The sequence below is a fragment of the Panthera tigris genome, chromosome A2 (assembly GCF_018350195.1).
Source record: "Panthera tigris isolate Pti1 chromosome A2, P.tigris_Pti1_mat1.1, whole genome shotgun sequence".
Classification (NCBI taxonomy): Eukaryota; Metazoa; Chordata; class Mammalia; order Carnivora; family Felidae; genus Panthera; species Panthera tigris.
This window is the reverse complement of record NC_056661.1, coordinates 32,499,750-32,523,193: the sequence shown is the minus strand read 5'-3', so window position 1 is coordinate 32,523,193 and position 23,444 is coordinate 32,499,750. Positions and strand designations below refer to the sequence as shown.

The following is a 23,444-nucleotide window of genomic DNA, read 5'->3' as shown; positions in this document are numbered from 1 at the left end:
TCCAGTTTTGTAGGTACAAAGTGAATTGGAGAAGAAGTCTATTTTGGACAATTACATTAGTTCGGACATAAGGAAACAAGGAAGGAGGGATGTGAAGAAAGGAGGCACAGTCTGAGGGCATCACGGCTGTGTGTAGAATTGTCAATAAGAAAACGGAGAAGTTAATGACGACACCTGTGCTTTCAACCCAGCTCACCAAGATTGCATTTCTCGTTCTCTTCATTTGGTAAAGAGTGTAAAGGAGCATGCTTTTAAGAAATATAGACATCAGGACAAAATACTGGTGTGGGGTTGAGGACATGCAAAGTTTAGTTTAAGAGCATGAAGAGATGTTTATGATGGAACTGTAAAAAATACCCATCAGGGAATAGGAGATGTGGGGCTTTTGTCAATGAAGAAATTTTATTTTATTAAAAAAATGTTTTTTAACATTTATTTTTGAGGGAGGGAGGGAGAGAGAGAGAGAGAGAGAGAGAGAGAGTGTATGTGTGTGTGTGAGAGAGAGAGAGAGAAAGAGAGAGAGAAAGAGAAAGGGGGGGGCGGACAGAGAGAGGGAGGGGGAATCTGAAGCAGGCTTCAGGCTCTGAGCTCTGAGCTGTCAGCACAGAGCCCAATGTGGGGCTTGAACTCACAAACTGAAAGATGACGACCTGAGCCAAAGTTGGGTGCTTAATCAAATGAGTCACCCAGTCTCATGTATGAAAAATTTTTTAAAGAATAGAAATATGTAGACGTTATATTGTGTATTACTTACCTACTGCTCCACAACAGATGGCCTCAAACTTAGCAGCTGAAAATGACCGCATGTTACTTCATAGCTTCTGTGGGACAGGAATTTAGGGGCAGCCTAGCAAGGCTTTGAGTCTGTCATGGTGCTGTGGTCATCTCCAGGCTTATATGGGAAGGATTCACTTCCAAGCTTATTCATGTATTTTCTGGGAGGATTCAGTTACTTGTGCGTTGTTGGACAGAGTTTTGGCTCCTTATGTGCTGTGGACCACCGTCAGTTCCTTCCCGGGTAAGCTTCTCTGTTGGGCAACTGACAGCACGGTAGCAAAGACGCAAGAGGGTCGGAGAAAATGCCAGCAAGGGAGAAAGCTAGCAAGATGGAAGCTAGACTCTCTCGTAATGTCATCATGGAAGTGACATCCCATTACCTGTGCTATATATATATTTTTTTTTTTGTTAGGGGTGAGTCACCAGGTTTCATATATACTCCCATGAAAGGGGTTACACTGGATGTGGATACCAGGAGGTGAGGATCACCGGAAATCCCAGTGATCACTGTCACAGGCTGCCTACCACATCTATATAACGTTTGAGGACATGGTGCTGATACACCACAGAAAAGCTCTAAGCATTTTTCGCCACCTACAACTTCGCAGCTAGGAACTTCCATAAGAATAGTAGAAATGTTTTCCTTTGATAGGAGGCCATATATCAGTGGAGGTGTTTTTGGCATTTACTAATGCACTCAGTAACTTGATTTGAGAAGTCAACTGTGCAATACTGTATAATTTCAAACACTTTTCTAGCAAAACTGTATTACTTTTAATTAGACTGATTTAAAGCTGTTAAGATTCTTGTCAGAAATAATTTTTAAGTGGATGTGTCAAGATAAAAACAGCAGTTGTCAAGTGAAGAAAGCAGTAATTTGTGCATGTACTGTCTGGCTTATGAGCAGTTGGGTCTTTAAATGCTAACTGAGCATTTGTGCTTACAATTTCTTTTATAGAAGCCATTCTGGCAGTTAGATATTCAAACCGTTGGAATGCTATTGTTTGTGGTAAATATTTGTCCTATGACTAGCGAATTAAATTTGGTTCCTACCCTGTAATATAGACAAAAGCATCACTAAGAAGAGAAAGCATTTAAGCAATTCAATTCAGCAATTGGTCAAACACAGAGCATGAGCAAAGCATTCTGGGTGATTACAGAGTGGAATAATAACAATAATGAGGACCACTCTTTGATGAAAGCAAATCAGGTGACTTTATGCACTTGGAAAAGCTTAAATTCTTTTTGGAATCTTTTTAGGCTATTAATTTCTTTAGAAAGCTTTTTGCTGTTGGGCAATGAAAAGGAGGGCTTTTGCCTGATCTCTGTGGCAGGATTTGTTAGTACCGGTACTTGATATTTTGGGTCACACGATTCTTTGTTGTTGTGGGGGCTGTCCTGTGCATTGTAAGACATTTAGAGCACTCCGGGCTTCTACTCACTAGATGCTGATAGTTCTGTTCCCTCCACCCCAGTTGTGACAATGAGATATATTTCCAGACATTGCCAGATGGACCTGGGCTTGTATGGAGGCAAGCAAAATCACCACTCTGTGGGAATTAACACAGCTTTTGAATTAGGGAATCCTAAATTAACAAGATGTAATGTTATCTTACTTTTATACATTGCATTTATAAATCTGTTACCTTTTCTCTTGGTCCTCAAAAGCAAAATTCCATATGGTGAATAAAAGATCATTCATTTTCCTATTTGTGGAGTCAATAAACATTCATCAAATACTTATTGTGTGCAATTGGCTTTATGCAGGCATTGTGAAATATATGAAAAAATGGAGATTTTTCTTCTCAAGAAGCTTGAAATCTCAGAGGTGGTGTAGAGATTTAAGTTATATACATATATATGTATATGTATATATATATATATGTATATGTATATATATATATACATACATACATACATAGAGGGGGGGGGAGAGAGAGGGAGAGAGTTATTTGTTATATATATATATAGAGAGAGAGAGATTTAAGTTATATATATATATGGAGAGAGAGATTTAAGTTATATATATATTTATATATATGGGGGGAGAGAGATTTAAGATATATATATATATATATTTTTATATATGGGGGGAGAGAGAGAGGGAGAGAGGGAGAGCACGAGTGTGCGCACTAAGTTTGACAAAAGAAAGAGGTAAAATGTATAGGATGTTTTAAAGAAGAACTTCTCTGTTTCCCTTGAAGACCAGTAGTAAGTGTACGTTCATCCCTCAGCTGGGGTTCTGGAACCTGAGTTTAAGAGGGTGAAGTTGACCTGTCGTTTTAAGGTATGAGAATAGACCTGGAGCTGGAGCTAGTCATCTGGGCCAGAACATTAAATCTAAGGGGCTAGGCAGAGAGGTAGAAGCCCAGCCCAAAGCCAAAGGTTCTTAACCAGAAGTGGCAAGGCGGAGGACACACATATTTAACAGGACCAAAAAAGGGAGGAGCTTGGAGAAGTTTCCTGAAACACTGATGAACAGAACTGGGTCCTTTTTGTAGGAAACTGGTAACAAGCCCCAGGTGCGGTAGGAGCCGTGAGAGCACTAAACTGGTTTCATGGGAGGGAGGTCTGCAGTGGGCTCACGGTTCTTCTGTTACCCGTGTTGCCCAGTAGGTCAGCAGTTTCACATGGAGAGCGATTCCAAGCCAAATGCAGGCAGTAGAAGACTAATTATCAGAGGGTCCTGCTTCCAAGAACAGAATGCTGGCCAGCCGTGCACCCAGCATCTTCACCATTAGAGCTTTGTGTGGGGGATGAGCCTCCAAAAACATAAAAACTCTCCCGAGAAGGTATTATTATCTACAAATCTCTTAGCATTGCAGTGCTCAAAGTATATTCAAAAGACTGTTAATATGTGTTACCCTGAATACTTTTATCCGTTAATTAGTTTTGGAAATACTAAGCAAAATAAGTTAAACGTATTCCTTTACCACAGGACTTCTCAGAGCCTTTAAGATGCATCATAAGTCTCAAATGGAGGCATCAAATATAAACATTTCCCACATTTATGTAATTACAAAGCCTTTCATCATGTAACATCTCATGAGAATACAGTCTATGCTACATGCTTTGTGTGACTCTGGTTCTCAGTGAGTTTGTGAAATGAGTGGCTAGACTTTAAGTGAATAGTGTATCTCAGGGAAAAATGCACCAACATGTGAACCTTCACAGATCTGCTTCCCTCACCTGCTGAAGAAAAACCTGACTTTGCCAGCTTGCCTCCGGGGCTCCTCCTGCTCCACCAAATAGATTTCTGTCTTGATCATCATCATCTTGGTCTTTATTATATACATCACTGCAAATGGTGAGGTCTGGAGATGCTAATTACTCTAGAAAGGTCAAAAAGCAAATGGTAGGAGGAAAATGATAGAGATATTAAGGGGGAAATGAAAAGCAGGACAGGTTTGGAGAGGAATTGTTGGTGTTAGAGTAGCGCAGGTTCACTGACCTTTAGAGCCACCTTCATTCATCTCAGAATTGGAGAAGGAGGGAATGCTCAGAGAATATTTTTCCGGGAGTTACAAGAATAATACTTAAGCTGGCATTTTTCCGTATTAAAATGTAGTAAACATTTAAATTGATTTTTATTTACTTGTGGTTGCTAGGCTGAATTTCTTTAAGTATGAAAATGAGATGAAGTAGAGCTTTAAGATGGTCTCCAAAAGGCCAGTCTTTATAAGAGTTATAGCGGGGAATATTTAGTGGGAAACAAAGGTCATCAGTTAAGGCACAGGAGGGTCAGAGTGTGTGAGTATTCTGGAAATAAAGGCTTAATGAGATAAGCCAGTGAATAGATGCTATTTTTGTCTTCCCACCCACCTTCTGGGAACACCAAACACACCTCTTTTCGTAGGAACTGTTCTGGTTGTGAGGAGCTGCTAATCACAAGACCTAGCCCTGTGGCTGCTGGCGTGGGCACACAAGTAGGCCAGGCCAGTCATAGCTACCTGTTTCCAAGGCTACGGGAATGCGTGCATGACCCAGTTCAGGCCAATCAGAGTCCTTTCCTGCAATTTTATATAGAGCCATGAGGGAAGAGAGCTGCTCTGGTGTGGCTAAGCAGGGGTGATGGAAAGCTGGAGTTTTCTGCACTCATGCTTCTTTACCATTCCATCGCTGAGGCTGGCTGCTAGCCAGCAGCCAATCAGTAGAAAAAGAGGACATCAAGGAGAATCTGAGCTGGGAGGTGGAGAGGGATGGTAAAATATAATCACATTGTCTAAGTTACTGGGCTCCTTGAGGCCAGCTTAACCCTGGACTTCCCCATTACTAGAGCCAAACACTCCCGTGTAGCTTAATGAATTTAAGTTTAGTTTCTGTCACTTGTAATCAAAGGGTCCCATGGATTTACCCAGCATTGTTCTGAGTGTCTTGAGGACAGAAAGGTAGAAATGGTTGCAATGAAGGGCCATGAAGAGGGAGATAAAAGGTGTTACTATAAGCTTTCTCATGAGCTCTGCTTGGGGCAGAACCTGATGGGGAACCTGAAGTCATACCAGGGGCGGAGAGGCGACGGTAAAGTGAGTAGGAACTGAGGAATTAATATCTTTTTCTTGCCCTGAGTTGGCTGCCCTCTTGCAGTGATAAGGTGAGATGAACTGGGTTCCTTGAATGGTGATTTCATTTTGAATTACCTAAATTTATGCTCTAAAGGTTGATTTTTTTTTCTGTCTTGTCTGTTTCATCCCTGTGGTTGCTATGGTATATTTGGGTAAAAATAATAGACTGGCCCACGGTTTTTATCAGTTGCTTGTTTTAACCACTTCATTATGGTTAGAAGAGGCTGTAGGTACAAAGAAAATATGATGCTCCTTAATGATTCATCTGGCATGGCATTTGTGCTGTCGACGTGAGTGTGATGAAATAGTGGAATCTACCCACATGCGCTGAGCACAGTTACTCCCATCACCAAGGCAGGGCAGTGTGCTTTGCTGCATTGCATCCACAGATTCTTCTCATGTACACTCCCCATGTATACCTTTTGGAAATTCAGTTCATGCTGCACAAATTAATGTCTCACTTTGTGTCTTTGTGAAAGGCAGTAACTAAACAGATGATATGCTTTGAAGTAGGAAGCATTTGAGATCTTGAAAGAAAAGACAGAGACCATATTGATTTTTTTGCCGTGAACCTGAAACACAAATGAGAGCGCCGCATCAGGTTTTTTTGTTATTTTATTTCTCCATCCTTCTGTTAAAAAGAAAGTCCTGATGTAGTTGCCTCTGGTCCTTACTTGTCACTTACCGTCTCTTCAATTCCCTCTACACCTATAGGGTTGACGTAGTAGAAACTCAAGTTGAGTTAGAAATCCCTTTCTAAAAGCGACTGAACCAGGAAATTAACTTACTCTTTGGTCTGTGTGCATGGGTGTGAGGTGTGGGCATGGCTTTGCGGAAGGAGGTTGGGCATGGCTTGTGGTCCTGGTCAGTAAACTCCTCAGAAACTTGGCGGCAGGGCTAGGGAAACATTCACCATAATCCAGGCACTTTTCTGTCAAAAAAAAAAAAAAAGTATCTGGGCTCTAGAGAGTCCTGTGGGGATTTGATAAATGTTTTCATTTAAAAAATAGCTTATACTACTAGGCATTGGATAAAGACACTTGAGGTGTGTAGCCAAGTGAATGGAAGGAACGTGGGGAAAGTGATGATGAGGATGATGATGGTGATGGTGATAACGATGATGATGATATGACTAATACTTACTAAACACGTGTAAGGCACTTTTTGAATCATTCTACGTGTGTTCTCATTTACTTGCTACAGTGACTTTCTGAGGTCACCTCTCAGATGAGGAAACTGAGGTACTGAGACAGAGCTCACACAGCTAGTGTAATGGAAGGGGATTTGGACCCAGATTTGTGGGACTTCAGGAGCTGACTGGGATTCAACTAGTGAATGATAATTTGGTATGCTTATCAAGGGAATGGGTGTCTTGCCAGGCTATTTCTGGAGATGCCCAAACCTATGTTGGGGGTTATTGTGAGGGAGATTATAAAGAGGCTTTTCATGTATTAGGCAAAGAGATTAAGAATAAGACTCAGAGGGGAAAGGCACCTGGTGGGGGAATGACCTAAGAATTTGGACAAATCAGCTGGGGTTACATATTATAAGGATTTGGTGTCTTAAGCCTGAAAGCTTTAGGAAGCATTTGGAAGGCTTCAAGCTGAGAGGGACTTGCATTTTTGTAAGATGACACCGTTTCACTGTGAAAAATGGACCTGAGTGGCCGCAGGAAATTTTAGGAGGTCATTCCATTGATAACGTTGACATGGGGAAGGTGATCACGGCTCAGACTAAGCAACTTGTTTAAAATAAATTCACCAATTTGGGCCGTGTCATCCCCAGATGTTTAGTCTGCCACACTCCCATCCATCCCTCCTGCCTTGTGATCTTTCCTGTTGCGCATCACTTTCAGCTGGTCTGAAAACTTGGGGGAATTTTCTGAACAAGCCACTCCTCAAATGTGGGTAGGCAGGGAGAATTAGCACAAATAAGTGACTTAATCTTGGCCCTGGATGGAGGTGTCTGATTGAAAGGCCAGTTACATCTTTAACTGAGATGGAAGGAAGTGGGTCTGAAGGATTGGGTTTGTCCTCAGCACCAGGCGGAAAGATTGAAGTTACTCTCTGTTCCCAAGTCAGGCATCTCTGGGGACTAGAAAAAGCTGTGAACTGAGTTGGGACGCATTGTTTTTAAACTCTGGGACCTTGGCCATGTCACTGAATGGCCTTAAGCCTGCCACTTTATCTAGATAGTGGGAATAATAATGCCTGCCCTCTGTTTCTCACAGATTCCTGGCAATATCCAATCCAATGGCGTACATGGAAATGCTTGAAAAGTCACAAACCATTCTATACACATTAACTGTCACGTCCAGTCAGTGGAGTGAAAGGCCATTTTTGGATGCAAAGAACAACCTTATGAGGCAAGCGTGCTCATTTCAGAATTTCAGTTTTCTTAAGTATCCGAGTATTTTAAGGGTCATTTCTAGGATCCGTTTGTACTTTCTATTGTAAGTAGCTGCATAAAAGCTGGCATTTCTGTTTCGGAGAAGCAGTACTGCAGAGCGCTAAGAGCATGGACTTTGGAGTGAGATATAAGTTCAACTCTATGCTCCGCTTTTTGACACCTGCGTGAGCTTGGCAAAATTATTTAGCTTCTCTGAATCTTCGTTTACTCCTCTGCAAAATGGGTGTATTAGCAGAACAGGCCTCATAAGCCTGTTTTGAGAACTAAACGAAACGTTACACGTAAAGTTGTTAACACAGTGGTTAGTCTATGTGAAGAACTCATTAGGTAGTAGCTATCACTATGTCTATGTTTTAAAATTTTTACCTTTTAGCTGCATTTCTCATTTAATTGTCTGGTATCAATGGGGGGAGGGCTGGAGGTCTGACTGTTATGCATCGTACTTATGCATGGTACTTACGCATGGTACTCATTTATCCACTTAGGTAGATTCTGCATGGACATAGGAAGGGTCTCCTCCCCATCATTCCCACCCATATTCTTAGGAAATGCTCTAAGGGAAGGAATCAGATGGGAGAGGGGTAGAGACAGCTTGTTGTTGGAAGGCATAATGATGAGATCAAATGACATTAGGCCACTCCGCATTCATGACGTTCCCAGGCCCCCTGAGCACCCACGACACTGCAGAGAAGTTCCCACCGGGCTTGCATCATCAGTGGTGTTCCCGCTTGCAGCCTCATGGGAACGCACGTGGGGGCCGCGTCCAGGGGTGATGCTGACGCACAGCTGTGCGCTGGTCCAAACAGTTCCGGGGAGGCACTGGGCGTCGGGCAAAGCCGACACTTGTGATGTCACAGAGGAATCTCAGGGCTTGGAAGGCTGACAGAATGCCTTTGCCAGCCCTGGGCTGCAAATCAGAAGGGAATTCGGCCTCCAGAAAGTTCACTTTCACTCCAGCCTGGAGCCAGTCAGAATCAGTGCAGGGCTCTTAACAGATTATAGATTGATTCTGCTGAAATGGAGAAAAATGCAAAAGGGACATCTTCTCATTCCGAGTAGCACCCGCTGATCCTCTCTAAGCAGATGGACTGATAATTACTCCCATCAGTAGGAGGAAATGCTCAGCTCAGCCTTGCCGACCTGCGGATTCCCTCCTCCTTTGCCAAAGCTGAGAATGTGTATGGAACAAAAACTGTAGGGGGAGCTATTTTGTTTTGAATGACGAGTGTAATCTGCCTTTTCAAGTAAGCAAGATATTGAGAACAATTTCACTTTTTGGGGCATTATGAAAGTGCTTTAGAAGGAGGCACCGGTCATTGTATAGGAAACTGTGTAATATGCATCAGTGTGGATCTGAATGAGGTACGAGGCCCATGCTCTCCCAGTTATATCACATGGTATTTGGGCATCTTGGGGTGAAGTTGGGGGCACAGTCTTGAAAGCAAGACAGCCCTGGGTCCAGATCACAGCTCAACTACTTAGCATCTCAGCAGCCTTGGACAAGTTGCTTCATAACCCTGTAAAAGGGTAAAAAGGAAAGAGGAACGTCTGCACGACCTCCCCCACTAAGTTCTTACTCAGATTTAATTTGACACTGCATTTAAAATTCAGCCGGTAGTCTGCACTCAACAAATGGTTTTTCTATCCTCCTTATTTCTCTAGAGTGTCAGATACCGCACTCTTTCATACTCATCTATGAATGTTGCGCTTCTAATTGGTTTCTTGCCTTTTGTAAAGAAGATGCGATTGGGCTCACAAAATAGGGCACATACTCAAGATTAGTCCTGCTGTTAAGTGTCCTCTGTTCATTACTTTGATGGGATGGTTTGAGGATGAAGTCTTTGCTGAAGAGTATTTGATGCTGTAGGAGAATGTGTTTGTGCCTGAGCACAGGTCAGAAGAGAAACTAATGATGGAATGGCATTTGCTTCTGTGGAGAGGCCTGGGCAGTGACTTGAAAATGATTTTTGAACAAAAGCGTATTTCCTGGTATACCAAGGATATATGGCTGTGACAGCCCGGGGACCGCTCGGCTCCTTACTCAGACATAATACTGCTCAGGGTAAGTCTCCTCCAGAACCCAGAAGACTATAAGGTAACAGCAAGCCAATTTCTCTGCCTCCAACAAGATAAAGATTGCTTTGGAATCCATCTTATAAATCACAAATGGGGCTTACTACTAGGCCAAGGAAACGATTAGTAGTTATCCAGTAAATGGAATCAATAGAGGAAAAAACAACCGACCCACAAAAAGACAGCAACATATTACAAGGGAAAATGTTCTGCATATTGTCTTCTGTCGTGCTGGGCTAGGACATCTTAATGAAGAGCTATATTCTCTCAGGATGGTACCCCAGAGAGCTTATCAGAAGTGTTACTAAGAAGTCACGGTCTTAATTTTTTTTTTTTTTCTCCAGCCTCGCGTATACAAGAGAATTCCATATTTGACAGCATCCTGGTACTTCCTTTTTTAACAAAGACATCTTAATGTTTCCATGACGGTAACATGTGAGTTACCTCACGTCCAGTCTTAAAATAGTTGTTACACTTAAGGAGTATTATTAGAATAAAGCTGGAAGGAAACACGGAGACAATTACTCTAATTCCCTCATTTTATAGGAGAGAATCCAGGGACCCTAGTGCCTTCTCAAGGCCGCACAATGACTGGGGTCAGGGCTGGCTTGAGAATTCAGATTTGTATTTCCATACCGATGCTCCTTTTATTTTTTGACATGTAATAATTCTTCTTGGTCTAGAAGAAGATTAGAGTATTAACAGTAGTTTACATGTAAGAGAATACCACCAAACAGGCCCACTGTATAAATCATTGCAGAATATCATAGAGGAGGGACCACAAAGACCACAACGGTTACATTTTACAGTCAAAGAAAATGTGGCACAGAGAAGTTGAATGACTTTCTAGGGACAACCTGGCTAATAATTGATGGAGTCAAGATTTGAACTCGTCGTGTCTGGCCTGTCTGGTACTAGTTAGAACATCGGCTGGAGTTGGCCTGGGGTTTTACTGGACTCATCTCTGTTTTAGAGTATTCTGAGAGATGTCCTGACCCTGCTTCCGCGGGCTATGAGGAAGCTTGCACTTTGGAAACACATGAGAGAGGTTGGAAGTGTGGATTATTTATAGCCTGAGAGGAGAAAGTTGTTCAACTTCATTTCCATCCCTAACCACATGGGAGAATAGGTTGGAGTAATAGGAAGACCCTCAGTGGTTGCGAAGTGTGTGTGTATACATTGTGGTGGGGACTGTATTATGCCTAAGAGTCTTTTGGTTTTCTCTTTTCCCTTCAGCTTTCTGAGATGCTCTGCCTTATAGCCCCAAAGAGGTGGCTTTCATGGCTCCTCTGACTGAACTCGGGGTAGATACAGATGGCCCCTCTGAGAGCATCCCACCAGGGTTTTTGCAATTAGGCATAGTGACTGAATTAGTTAACTTTGGAGAGATGTGTTGGAGTCACCTAGACTTGTGATCCGAAGCCTCCGTCTCTGGGATGCCACAGTCTGACACGGGTTTGTAACCAGGAAGCAACTGTGTGGAGAGAGAGAGAGGGGTAGGTGAGGGAATGAATGCATTGCATATGCTTTCTCTTCCTCTATCTACAGGTACTTGAACCCTGATTTTTCAGCATCACCGTGAGTATTGTGACCATAACGCCAACACAAGGGAAATGAAAATGGGTCTTAATCATATCATTTGGGTCTGGAATCTAGTTGTGCCCCAAAGCCAGTGTCTATCCTGGGCATTTCTGAAAAAGAGGCTTCTCTCTCTTTCTTTTTTGATTTAAGTCAGTTCGAGTTGAGGTTTTAGTCCCATGCAAGAGAAGGAGTTGTAACTGACACAGGAGCTTTGCACTGCCAGTAAATTGCTTTGTTTTGCAGAATGCAAAGCCAAGCCTCAAGAAGAAAGAAAAGAAGTGCTGGGATGGCTCCTTTTTGATTCTAGTTTCTTATTTATTTCTTGTTTTGTTGTTTTTGTAAAGAACATATAAGAAACTCTCCAACTGAATGCCACATGGTGCCTAGATCCTGATCCTTCTGCAGCAAAAACGTTTTTCTGTTCTCTGGATCGTTCCTGGATACTGTAGTTCTAGAAATGAAGACATGGAGAGGGCTGGCTGGAGTCAAATTAAAAAAAAAAAAAAAAAAAAAAGCAACCTGAAGGGGGTAGAAATGATCAAAGCAAAGAAAAAAGAGTGAAATATCCTAATCTGAAGATGATTTCGTTTTCCAAAAGCTCCTAGCAAATTGAGAAGGCAACCGAAGGAAAGGCTTGTCTGGGAAGGTATGCATCAGATAAAAGCAATGGCCATGGAAACAGAAGGTCTGTCTTCTAAAATGGATTCCTGGGGCGCCTGGGTGGCTCAGTCGGTTAAGCGGCCGACTTCAGCTCAGGTCACGATCTCGCGGTCCGTGAGTTCGAGCCCCGCGTTGGGCTCTGGGCTGATGGCTCAGAGCCTGGAGCCTGCTTCCGATTCTGTGTTTCCCTCTCTCTCTGCCCCTCCCCCGTTCATGCTCTGTCTCTCTCTGTCTCAAAAATAAATAAAACGTTAAAAAAAAAATTTTTAAAATGGATTCCTGACAGTGAAACTCACTGGCTATAGCCAGCCCAGACTGAACTCCTTTCTTCATCCTTGAATGAATCACTATGGTCCCAGGGATGTGATGCTGTGCTTGGTCAGACTTGAGTCACCTGTCCACTTCTGGATCTATGGAGATGATGGACATCACCCTGCTGAGATTATGGAAAGAGCAGTACGGGGAAAATCAGGATGCAAAAGAGGAATGAATGGAAGTCAGGCAGGTAACAAACAGAAACCAACAGATGAGAGTTCTCTTGAAAGCAGGCACTGTGTAGAATCCAAGCTCCTTTAATGACATATTTCTGAATGAAACATTTGTGTCTAAGATAAGCATTTCTGTGGGATTTATAGGAAGCATAGCTGTCTCTCTGTGCTGGATATTTTACACAGGAATTGTTCTGAAATACTTAAAATGTTAAAAACCTGCAGAATACTTTTACAAATATAACAATACTGAGAAAGTAAGGATTGGATATTATGAAATTGCGAAGACTTCAGTTTCAGTTACTTGTTTCTTAAAGTTTATTTATTTATTTTGAGGTGGGGGAGGGGTGGAGAGAGAAGGAGAGGGAACATTCCAAGCAGGCTCCACACTGTCAGTGCAGAGCCCAATGCAGGGCTTAATCTCACGAGACGTGAAACCATGACCTGAGCCAAAATTAAGAGTCAGATGCTCAACCAACTGAGCCACCCAGGCACCCCTCAGTTACTTGTTACATGGCCTTATGATAGACTCAGGATTTTCTTCAGAGTACCTTAATATAAATAATTTCAGAGCCATAAAGACTGTAATTTTTGTGAAATTATCATCCCTAGGCTCTTTGAATATACCACATTCAGAACTTTCTCAGTGATGCAGCTATAGAGAAGGAAAACACTAGCTGGGGTGATGAATTGGCTCACTGGAATGGTTCTTAGAATTACATCACCACCTTGCAATAAGGTTCCATAAAAAAAAAAATACAAAGATTTGGGTTTGGTAATTTTCTCACCGCACTTTTCTTATTCCTTTCCAAAAATTTTTAATACATCAATAACTTATTAATTTGAAGTTCTTCCCTCTAACATGGGAAATGTGTCTCTTTCTGAGAAGATGGATGCTCCCCCCAAAAATAAAGCATGTGGAAGGTAAATCGGTGTTTTTGGATGGATGCCTTGTTGGAAGAAAACAAGAGGGTGGTCAGGCCATTCTTACCTGACTTTCCCTTCTTCCACTTGATACTCCACCTTCAGACACAGGTAAACATGCCATCCATCATATTATCTGTTTCCTTTGTAGTAAATTTGACTGGTTTTAATCACTATATTTTGTTGACTTGATGTAATATGCAGTATTCGAGTTGAAAGGGGGGCATGAACAGCTAAAATGACATCTCATTTTTTCCAGGGACCTTTGTTCTTAAACACAGGAAGTTGTAAAATCTCCAGTAGCAAATTTCATTAGGTTTAGGCAATACTATAAGTGATGGCATTCTATTGAGTCAATGCCTTGAATGCGAATCAGGAGATTAACTGTTGTGGCAAACTGTCAATCTTGACTCCTAAATTATTGTGAGTAGCGAATTTTTTGTTCTGGCTTTGAAGTTGAATTATTCTTTTCACTCAGTATGTCAGTCAGAAAAGAGATTTGTCTTCTCAGCTGAGCTCTGCCTGGTTTTCTTTAGGTAATTAATATTTCCCCTTTCTCCCACACTATGCCATTACTTTGTTATTATTCTCATTCATCAAGACCCAAATAGTTCTTTAAAATTCTGAGGGGCTTGACAGGTTAAACTGTATCCCATTATTGATGATATTAAACAACACCTTCTGAAAAGTTGTCTTTAGGCTTTCTGTCAGATTTTCAGTAAAATGTCATCATATTTGTATCTTTATTTCTTTAAGAGAGAGGGAGAGAGAGAGGTCATTCAGAATCACTTGCTAACGCTCTCTACAACATGTTTGTAGACAAAAAAATATGGTTTGGGAATGAAGAAAAATACGAATTTTTTGGAAGCATTGTAAAATATCCATCATTAACAGGCATGTGAGCCTAAGTGTGCACAAATGTATGTCCAGGAATGTTCATTTCTGCCATGTTTGTATCCCCTAAAAAACAAAAATGGAAACAACCTAAGTTTCCAAAAGGATGAAAAGTTAAATAAACCATGACACAATGTAATGTTATGTGTTATTTAAGAAGGATGAAGTACATTTACCTAGACTTGCTTGAAATGGAGCTCATGAAATAGCACTAGGAATAAAAAAGCAATTGCATAGTAGTCAGTATAGTAGAATCATTTTTTTGGTAAAATATATGTCTTTATCTTATATATGTTAATGTATATGAACTATTCATTGTAGTTAGATCTGAGTAATGAGAATTGTCAGTAATGAGTTGGGGAGGGCTTTTGTTGTACCTTAACATAACCTCTGTGTTTTTTTTTTTTAATGATAAGCATGCATAAAGGTTTTCAAATGCATATGGACAAAATAAAATAAGTCATTAAGCTCTCTCATTTTATAAGTGAGAGAACTAAACATGGAGAAATTCAATGCCTTTCTTACTCTAGTCCAGCTCATTCGAGCCAGAGATGGAATTTGGATTCAGCTCTTTGGGCTTCAACATCTGTATGATTACTCCTGCATATTACTCCTCTTTCTTACATTAATCATAAACATTGTTTTAATAACCAATATCCGCATCTTTGAAATCAAACAGAAATAAACCCCTTGTCCTCACCACAAAAACCTTGGAATTTAAATCTTAGAAGCTTAAATCTTACTTTTCTTCACCATATCGACAAATCCACTTTCCTCTAGGAATTAGAATTAAATTTATGCTGCACTTATGCTGCTTTGAGTCACAGTTTAATCACACAACGCAAGGAAAGTCTCTGCGGCTCAGCTCTTCTGACAAAGGTGCTCACTGTAGTGATACCTGTGAATCCATTTCACAAAGACTCGCTATCCAGGTGGACTCTCCATTGGGCTGTTTCTTCTGCTTATTTCTTGGTCTCATTCTTTCTTTTCTTCCTGTGTGGCTGTCTGCAGGAAGTGGCTCCACATGGATGCTCTAGCATCCAAATTCACACTGCTGAGTAATTTATTCACTGTTTTCTTCCAGTCTTTATGTTGCAGACATTTGGACTTACTAAACTGTTGATTCTCTTTCCTTCTGGGGGATCTGAACTCTCTGAGTGCTGAGGAAGGAAACCTTGCAAGGGCGAGTGGAAGACGAGCAACAGAACAGGGACTTTCTGAGCGAAATTTCAATGTCAGCCAGTCATCGGTGTCCTCTTCCTTACCAACCATCGATGCAATTCTTGTCATCCTCAGTGCCACCTATTATTGGGCATTGACGAGAGCCTGGAGTAGGCACTTGACACAGACTTATGCCTCAGTACAGTCCTTTGGGCTGGATACTGTTAGTGTTCCATTGATACGTAAGGGGTGGAAGCAGATAAGGTAAGGCTTAGGTGATTTGTTCAAAGTCCTATTGGCTAAGGACTACCTTGCCTGTTTTGGAGGAGAATCTTCTTCTCTCAGGTTTCAGTCTTTGAGTTGGAAAAAAAAAAGGCCAAGAAACCATAAGACTCATCACAGAAGTGGAATTCTCTAACACTGTCTTTCTCCCAATGTATTCAGCTTATTAGTGTATAGGGGAGCTCTAACTTTCTGAAAACGTCTATTGATTTTCTTGTGTGTGGGGGGATTTACAGAGACAATTCGTAGGCCTCAGATGCCGTTGTAACATTGACTGCTTTGCTGTGCATAGGAAGGATGTTTGTGAAAGAAGGCCAAGTAGTGTCATCATTTGGCCTCATTTGTGAAATGAATGGCTGTGTTCCTGGCGCTGAGAAGGATGCCCTAAAGCCATTTGAAAGATGAAAGGGCTTATCTTGAAACAAGGTTTTCTGGAAGATCACAAACCAACCGTCTAAAATGTTAGTTCAGATAAAATGAGAGCAAAGAACTATTGGAATCTTCAAGTTGAAATTTCTAATGAGGATTTTAACAACTTGTACAGAAATTATCCTCGCTGCAGCCTTTGGAATTGATTCTTCTTATAGGAAGGGGAGAACGTTTTCTTATCCCTTGCTTATGGACTTCAAAGATATACAGTGATTAGAGTGTTTTCATTTTGCCCAGCTTTGGTATCGGGGCGTTCCTGTTGGATTCTCTAGTCAAAATTCTTGTCTGCAGCTTGGAGCTGATTTTAATATAAATAGCAGGTTTGTCGTATCTCAGGTGCTTATTAAAATGTCATTCAGCAATTAGCTGAATCAAGAAAGGAACATAGTACACCTTTATTCTGCCTCGAAGCTTATAGGTATCTACGTTGGGAATCTCACTTTGCTTCCATCATACTGAAGCAGCTGTTGGTTTGGGTGACTGGGCTATACATTTATAAGGAGCCATTGCTGCTCTTTGGAGATATCTGAAGGGGAATAACTTCTGCTACCTTCTCTCTACTAACATCACCAATTTCGGAAGTGATAACAATCGATTCCCTAAGGCCATCAGCCGCTATGTAGTGTGTTATGAAATCTAAAAATTACATTGAAATATTCTACACGTGTTTAGATTTCACATAATCTTGAAAGTTGGATATCAAGTGCTATCCTAAAAGAAAGAAAGAAAAAGAGAAAGAAAAGAAGGAAGGAAGGAAGGAAGGAAGAAAAAGATGCTTCACCCCTCTAAAATCCAGACTGCAATAATGTATACATCACTATTAGCAGTGGGATTCCCCACCCCCGCCCTGCCCCTGCTCCTGCTCCAACGGATTTGGGGGCAATCTCTGAGATGTTGCTATCACATTAAAGGGTTAAGTTTTTTAGGACAAGTCTGAAAGAGTTTAATTTTCTCAGCACGTTGCCTCATCTCTGGTAGCTGCCACAACATGCCTCATTTTGGTAGCACAGCAGTTGACACATTCTTTGGGCATGGAAAAAGTAACAAAAATCAGGAATCTCCCCTCCTCACTCTCACCAGTGAGAGCTATGAAGAAATATAATTAAGGATTTGCATGCTTAGTATAATGAAAATATTTTTTTCCAGTTCTGTTTGGTTCTGAATTAATAATAAGCAAAAGGAAAAGAAGCTCAGTACACAGGGTGTGCTGTGCACCTAACAAAATTTAATAATTGGTTAATTGGCACATCAATTTTTCTGTTATTTTTTAGAATTGACAACTAATCCACTTGCCTACTTCCTATTAAATACATTTCCACCCCCCCACCCCCACCCAAGGAAATGTCTCAAGTCTTCTTTTTTGTTCATTCTTTTCAAAATTCTGGATTAGGAATCTCAAAAAAAAAAAAAAAAAAAAAGACATTGGGCCAGCTTCTGGAATAGTGGAAGAAGGACCTCCAAAAATTCACTGTTCCATAAAAGAAATGAGAACACTGGCAAAAGTGTCAAGATCAACTTTAGGGGATCTCCGGAAATGAAAACTTACAAAAATGTAGGAAGGGTTTATTCAAAAACAATGGGTGAATCTTAGCAAGAACAGCAAGATTTATGACACTTTTAAACTTGCCATAATTCTACCCTCTTCCTGAGCTCGGTAGCCTTGAAAACCAGCAGGCTTGCGCTGTCATAGCTGTGAAAATCAGCAGCCTTGCCAGCCACTGGAGGGGGAAAATGGCTTTAGAGCTCCCCTAAAGCTTACTCCCCAGAGAATTTCCACTATCTGGCCTGTCTGTAAGTTTGCTGAAAATAAGTTCCAGGACTTGTTTGTTTGTTGAAGTCATCATGATGTATGTTATTAATAAGAGGTTCTGAACGAATATTTTGTGGTTCAATGACACTATTGAAGACCCAAGATAATCATTTTCCCGTCACCCTAAGTGAATTGATTCATCTTCCTTGTGTTGGTAACCTCATGGTCACAGGGTGGCTGCCACAGCTTTAGGCACTGTGTCCCTAGCATCCCATGCAGGAAGGAGAGTAGTATGTGGGAGATCAGTCTCCTTTAATTAGTGGAGAAGGTTTGAGAAGCTCAAATGTTCTCTTATGTGTCATTTCCCAGAATTGGGCCACATAGCCGCTCCTAGTTGCAAGGGAAGCTGGAAAAGAGACTATTTGACAAGGAGAGGAGAATTATCATGATTTATTCAGAGAAATTATGACTTACCTGTGGAAGTTCGGCACATTAAAGCCTGAACAAAAAAGGGTTTTCTTCTTTCTTTCTCTCTCTCTCCTTTCCTTTCTTTTCCTTCTTTCTTTCTTTCTTTCTTTCTTTCTTTCTTTCTTTCTTTCTTTCTTTCCTTCTTTCTTTCTTTCTTTCTTTTTTCTTTTCTTTTCTTTTCTTTTCTCTTTCTCTCTCTCTCTCTCTTCCTTCCTTCTTTCCTTCCTTCCTTCCTTCCTTCCTTCCTTCCTTCCTTCCTTCCTTCCTTCCGCCTTCCTGACTTCCTTTCTTTTTAATTTTTTTTTAAATCTGGGAAGATTTGGGGGCAGAAGGAAAGTAATAGTGTTAGTTACAGGCAAGGATTGTCCCTGATTCATCTTTTTAAATTGAAGTATAGTTAACATATAACATCCTGTTAGTTTCAGGTGTATATCATAGTTATGTGATATTTTTCTACATTATGAAATGATCCCCCACGATAAGTCTAGTTACCGTCTCTTACTATACAAAGTTATTACGGTATTATTGACGATGTTCTTTCTGCTGTACCGTTTATCTCTGGGAGTTTGTCCTCCCCTCCCTCTGAAAACTTCTTCCCTGTGGTAACCAGCAGTTTGTTTCCTGCATCTGTGAGTCCGTTTCTGTTTTGTTATATTTGTTCATCAGTTGTTTTTTTTCCAGACTCCACACATAAGTGAAATCATACAGTATTTGTCTTTTTCTGAATTCACTTTGTATGATGCCCTCCAGCTCCATCCATGTTGTTGCACATGGCAAGATTTCATTCTTTTTTTTTTTATCATTGAGTGACATTCCATTGCATACATATACCACATCTTCTTTGTCCATTCACCTATCAGTAGACACTTGGGTTGTTTCCTTATCTTGGCTATTGTAAATAATGCTGTAATGAACATAGGAGTACACGTGTCCTTTTGAATTGATGTTTTTGTTTTCTTTGGATAAAAAACCACAAATGGAATTGCTGGATCTTATGATAGTTCTTTTTGTGTGTGTGTGTGTGGAACCTCCATTACTATTTTCCATAGTGGTTATACCAATTTACATTGCCACCAATAGTATATGAAGATGCCCTTTTCTCCACATTCTCATTAATGCTTGCTATTTCTTCTCTTTTTGATGATAGTTATTCTGACAGATGTGAGGTGACACCTTGTGGTTTTGATTTGCATTTCTCCAATGGTTAGTGACGTTGAGCACCTTTTCGTGTGCTTTATGGCCATGTGTATATCTTCTTTGGAAAAATGTCTCTTTAGATCTTCTGCCCATTCTTTAGTCTGGCTGGTCTTTTTGATGTTAGGTTGCATAAGTTCTGTATATATTTTGGATTTTAACTTCTTACTGGTTATATTATTTGCAAGCATCTTCTGCCATTCAGTAGGTTGCCTTTTCATTTTGTGGATGGGTTTATTCACTGTGCAGAAGCTTTTCAGTTTGATGTAATTTCATTTGTTTATTTTAACTTTTGTTGCCCGTGCCTGAGGAGAACGGTCCAAAAAATATTGCTAAGATCACTGTCAAAGAGCTTCCTGCTTATGTTTCCTCTAGGAGTATAATGGTTTTAGGTCTTACATTGAAGTCTTTAATCCCTTTTGAATTTATTTTCAAATACGGTGTAAGATAGTGGTACATTTTCATTCTTTTGCATGTAGTTGTCCAGTTTTTCCAATACCAGTTATTGAAGAGACCATCTTTTCCTTGTGGTATATTCTTGCCTTTGTTGTAGATTAATTGACCACATAAGCGTGAGTTTATCTCTGGGCCCTCTATTCTGTCCTGTTGATCTTTGTGTCTGTTTTTGTGCCAGAGTCATACTGTTTTGATTATTTAGCTTTTTAGTATAATTTGAGATCAAGGAACACAATACCTCCAGCTTTGTTCTTCCTTCTCAATATTACTTTGGCTATTTGGGGTCCTTTGTGGTTCCATACAAGTTTTAAGATTGTTTGTTCTAGTTCTGTGAAAAAAGCCTTTGGTGTTTTGATGGGGAGAGCATTAAATCTATAGATTGTTTTGAGTAGTCTGGACATTTAACAATATTAATTCTTCTAGTTAATGAGCATGGTATCATTTTTTCATTTATTTGTGTTGGTTTTAATTTCTTTCTTTGATGTCTTACAGTTTTCAGAGTATAGGTCTTTCACCATCTTGCTCAAATTTATTCCAGTGAATTTTATTTTATTTTTTTTGATGCAATTGTCAATAAGATTGTTTTCTTAATTTCTCTTTCTGGTAGCTTGTTATTGGTATATAGAAACACAAATTGTTTCTGTGTGTTAATTTTGTATCCTGCAACTTTCTTGAATTCATGTATTCTAATAGTTTTTTTTGGTGGAGTTTGTAGATTTTCTGTATATAGTAAAAATCTTGGTGTATGTATATATATAAATATACATACATACACAATGTATATATAGGTACGTACACAATACAATATTATTCTGAATACCACTATATGCTACAACATGATGCTAAGTAAAAAAGTCCATCCAAAAGGCCACATGTTGCAGTGTTCCATTTATATGAATTGTCCATCAGCAGATTTATAGAGATACAAATTGATTATATTTATAGATTATTTAGATTTATAGAATCTTTAGCTATTATAGATTATTGCAAGGATGGGGTGGAGGAGAAGGTGGGGAGTGACTTTTAGTGTTTAACGTATGGGGATTCTTTTGGGAATGATGAAAATGTCTTGAAATTCGATAGTGGTGAGGTTGCACAACTTTGTGAATATATTTAAAACACTGAGTTGTACATTTTAAAAGGATGAATTTTATGGTATGTGAGTTATATCTCAATAAAGCTGTTATTAAAAAAAAAGTCACTCCCCAGCTGTTTTCAATTAATGCTCTCAGGGCTAATGTGTATGAATGACTCAGCAGAACCCCGTTGTTTCTAACTTATATTTTTAAGAGAGCCAAACTATTTTGCAATACAGCATATATTAAACAAAATGTAATCATCACATTTCACTGTTATAAACTGGATAAACAAAACAGATTTCTTTACAGGCACCATATGGAGATGGGATTCACCCATAAATACATCCAAGTTGCTTTGGTCATTTTATAGTGAGCTTGGGTTGGCAGAGAAAAAGAGAAAGGGAAGTTAAGGCAGAACAACTCAAGCCTGATGATTTTGCTCTTGATCAGCAACACTAAAAAGGCTTTCGTTGGATTCTTAACTGACCAGCCTGGCTCCCTTTTACTGATTACTTTCAACAGATAATAGTTTCTTGGCTAGGTACTGGTAATTATTTTAGATGTTGAGATTTTACTGTGATTAAATTAATTAAAATCTGTCTTCCTGGCATCCTAAGAAAAGACTATACCTCTCAGAGTTTAAGCAGTTTTTTTCCCTTAACTTGGAGAACGATTAAAAAGAGGTTGGTATCTCCTTGAAAAAGAAAAACTCAGACTCCTCTACCCAGTACCATAATAAAAAATGATAATCAATAAAACACTTGAGCTTTTAGCAATGAAGATGACTTTAGACCATTCCTCTGTATTTTTTGTTGGTTTGACCCATTTCTTTCCAGGTAAATACCTTTGTTTACTTAATGCTCACATCTTATTCTACCATTCCAATGTTAACATTTTTTTCCCAGTCCCTGGGATGTACAAGAATATATTACAAATAGATAATATCCTGCTGGCATGCTTTTAAATGCTGTTAGAAATAACCAAGTACATCATTTAAAAAAGAGCGCACATGAGAACTTTTAACAGTGTGAGTTTTGAAACTTGAGTTTTTAGGTGTTCACATGCCTAAGTATTTACATTTTGCTCTGTGTTTGCTAACTTAAGTCTTACATGCTCGTATGATCTTGATATAACCAAGGATGTAAACCTGAGGAAATGTAATTGTGAAATTGGATTGCAATTTGCATATTCCATGGAAGCAAACTAAGAATATTGTTTAGGCTATGTGTTGACAGGTTATTTCAGGGAGTGGTTGAAACATACATCAAGTATAACTCTTCCTCCTAGCGAACCTCTTTTGCTGTTTGACAGTTACTTTACTTTGGACATATTTGTATTAATTTTGTCACAAGAGGGCAAAGAGGAAGACTTTGAACTGTCATTTGCAAACTGAATTATTTATATCATTTTTTATATTCTAAGGAATCTGGGGGCAGAACTTGTTGAGACCTGATTTATATTGTGGAATTCCCATATGGATATGAATATGGTAATATTGAAGGATAATTGAAATTTTGTTGCTTTTTCCTAGTGAATGGTTTTGCTGAAGAATGCATGTTAATTACAAATTAGAAGAAACAATGTCTTTAGAATGTTGAACCTGTATTGGTGACCAAAGTAGTCTAGCATTTGTCATAAACAACTGAAAGATCTCAAAATGTTCCTAAATGAGGTAGGGTGGTATTGTCCCAGATCTGCTCAGCAACATTAATCCCAAAAGGAAGAATTAGATTAGTAGGAAATTGGGGTTGGCCTAATTTTGGAACAATTACATCCAGAATGGGAGTGCTTTTTCAGAACTTGGTCAGAATCAAAGCAATCTTCGAAAATTTTGGAGATTGAACTCAGGAATTTTAGGATAACGGATCCCCATGCATACATGTATGAATCCATGATAGCATTTCTATGTCCCATTCATGCAGGCATCATTAATGGATCAGGATAAACTTTACTCTTAAACCCTAAGATAAAGTATGATAGCGAGCCTCCAAGATGTCCCCCAATAGTCCTAGCCCCGTGTATCCATGCCCTTCTGTAGTTCCTTCCCATATTGCATAAGGCTGGCCTGTTTTACCAGTAGTAGAATACTGCAGAAGTGAAGTATAGGAAAAGTGTGACTTCTGAGGCCAAGTCATAAAAGACATTGTAACAACTGCGTTGCTCTCTCTTGCATCCCTTCCTCTGGGGGGAGCCAGCTGCCATGTCATGAGGACCCTCAAGCAACCCTATGAAGAATTCTAATGGTGAGGCCCCCCAC

The 23,444-nt window shown here is 39.9% G+C and overlaps 2 long non-coding RNA genes across 5 annotated transcripts; one reads left to right on the top strand and one right to left on the bottom strand.

Annotated features, from left to right (window-relative positions):
* Window positions 1-5,392: 5,392 nt before the first annotated feature.
* LOC122236697 lies at window positions 5,393-8,553 on the bottom strand. Its single transcript, XR_006214895.1, has 3 exons — window positions 8,209-8,553; window positions 6,128-6,270; window positions 5,393-5,911 (listed from the first exon to the last, which is right to left on the bottom strand). It is a non-coding gene; the product is annotated as an uncharacterized LOC122236697 (long non-coding RNA).
* A 66-nt stretch (window positions 8,554-8,619) lies between these two features.
* Window positions 8,620-11,916, top strand: LOC122236696. 4 transcript variants are annotated; one of them, XR_006214894.1, is made up of 3 exons: window positions 8,622-11,276; window positions 11,370-11,399; window positions 11,747-11,916. It is a non-coding gene; the product is annotated as an uncharacterized LOC122236696 (long non-coding RNA). The 4 variants fall into 4 exon arrangements; XR_006214892.1 differs by having other exon boundaries at window positions 11,646-11,916; XR_006214893.1 differs by having other exon boundaries at window positions 8,620-11,399.
* Window positions 11,917-23,444: the final 11,528 nt, after the last annotated feature.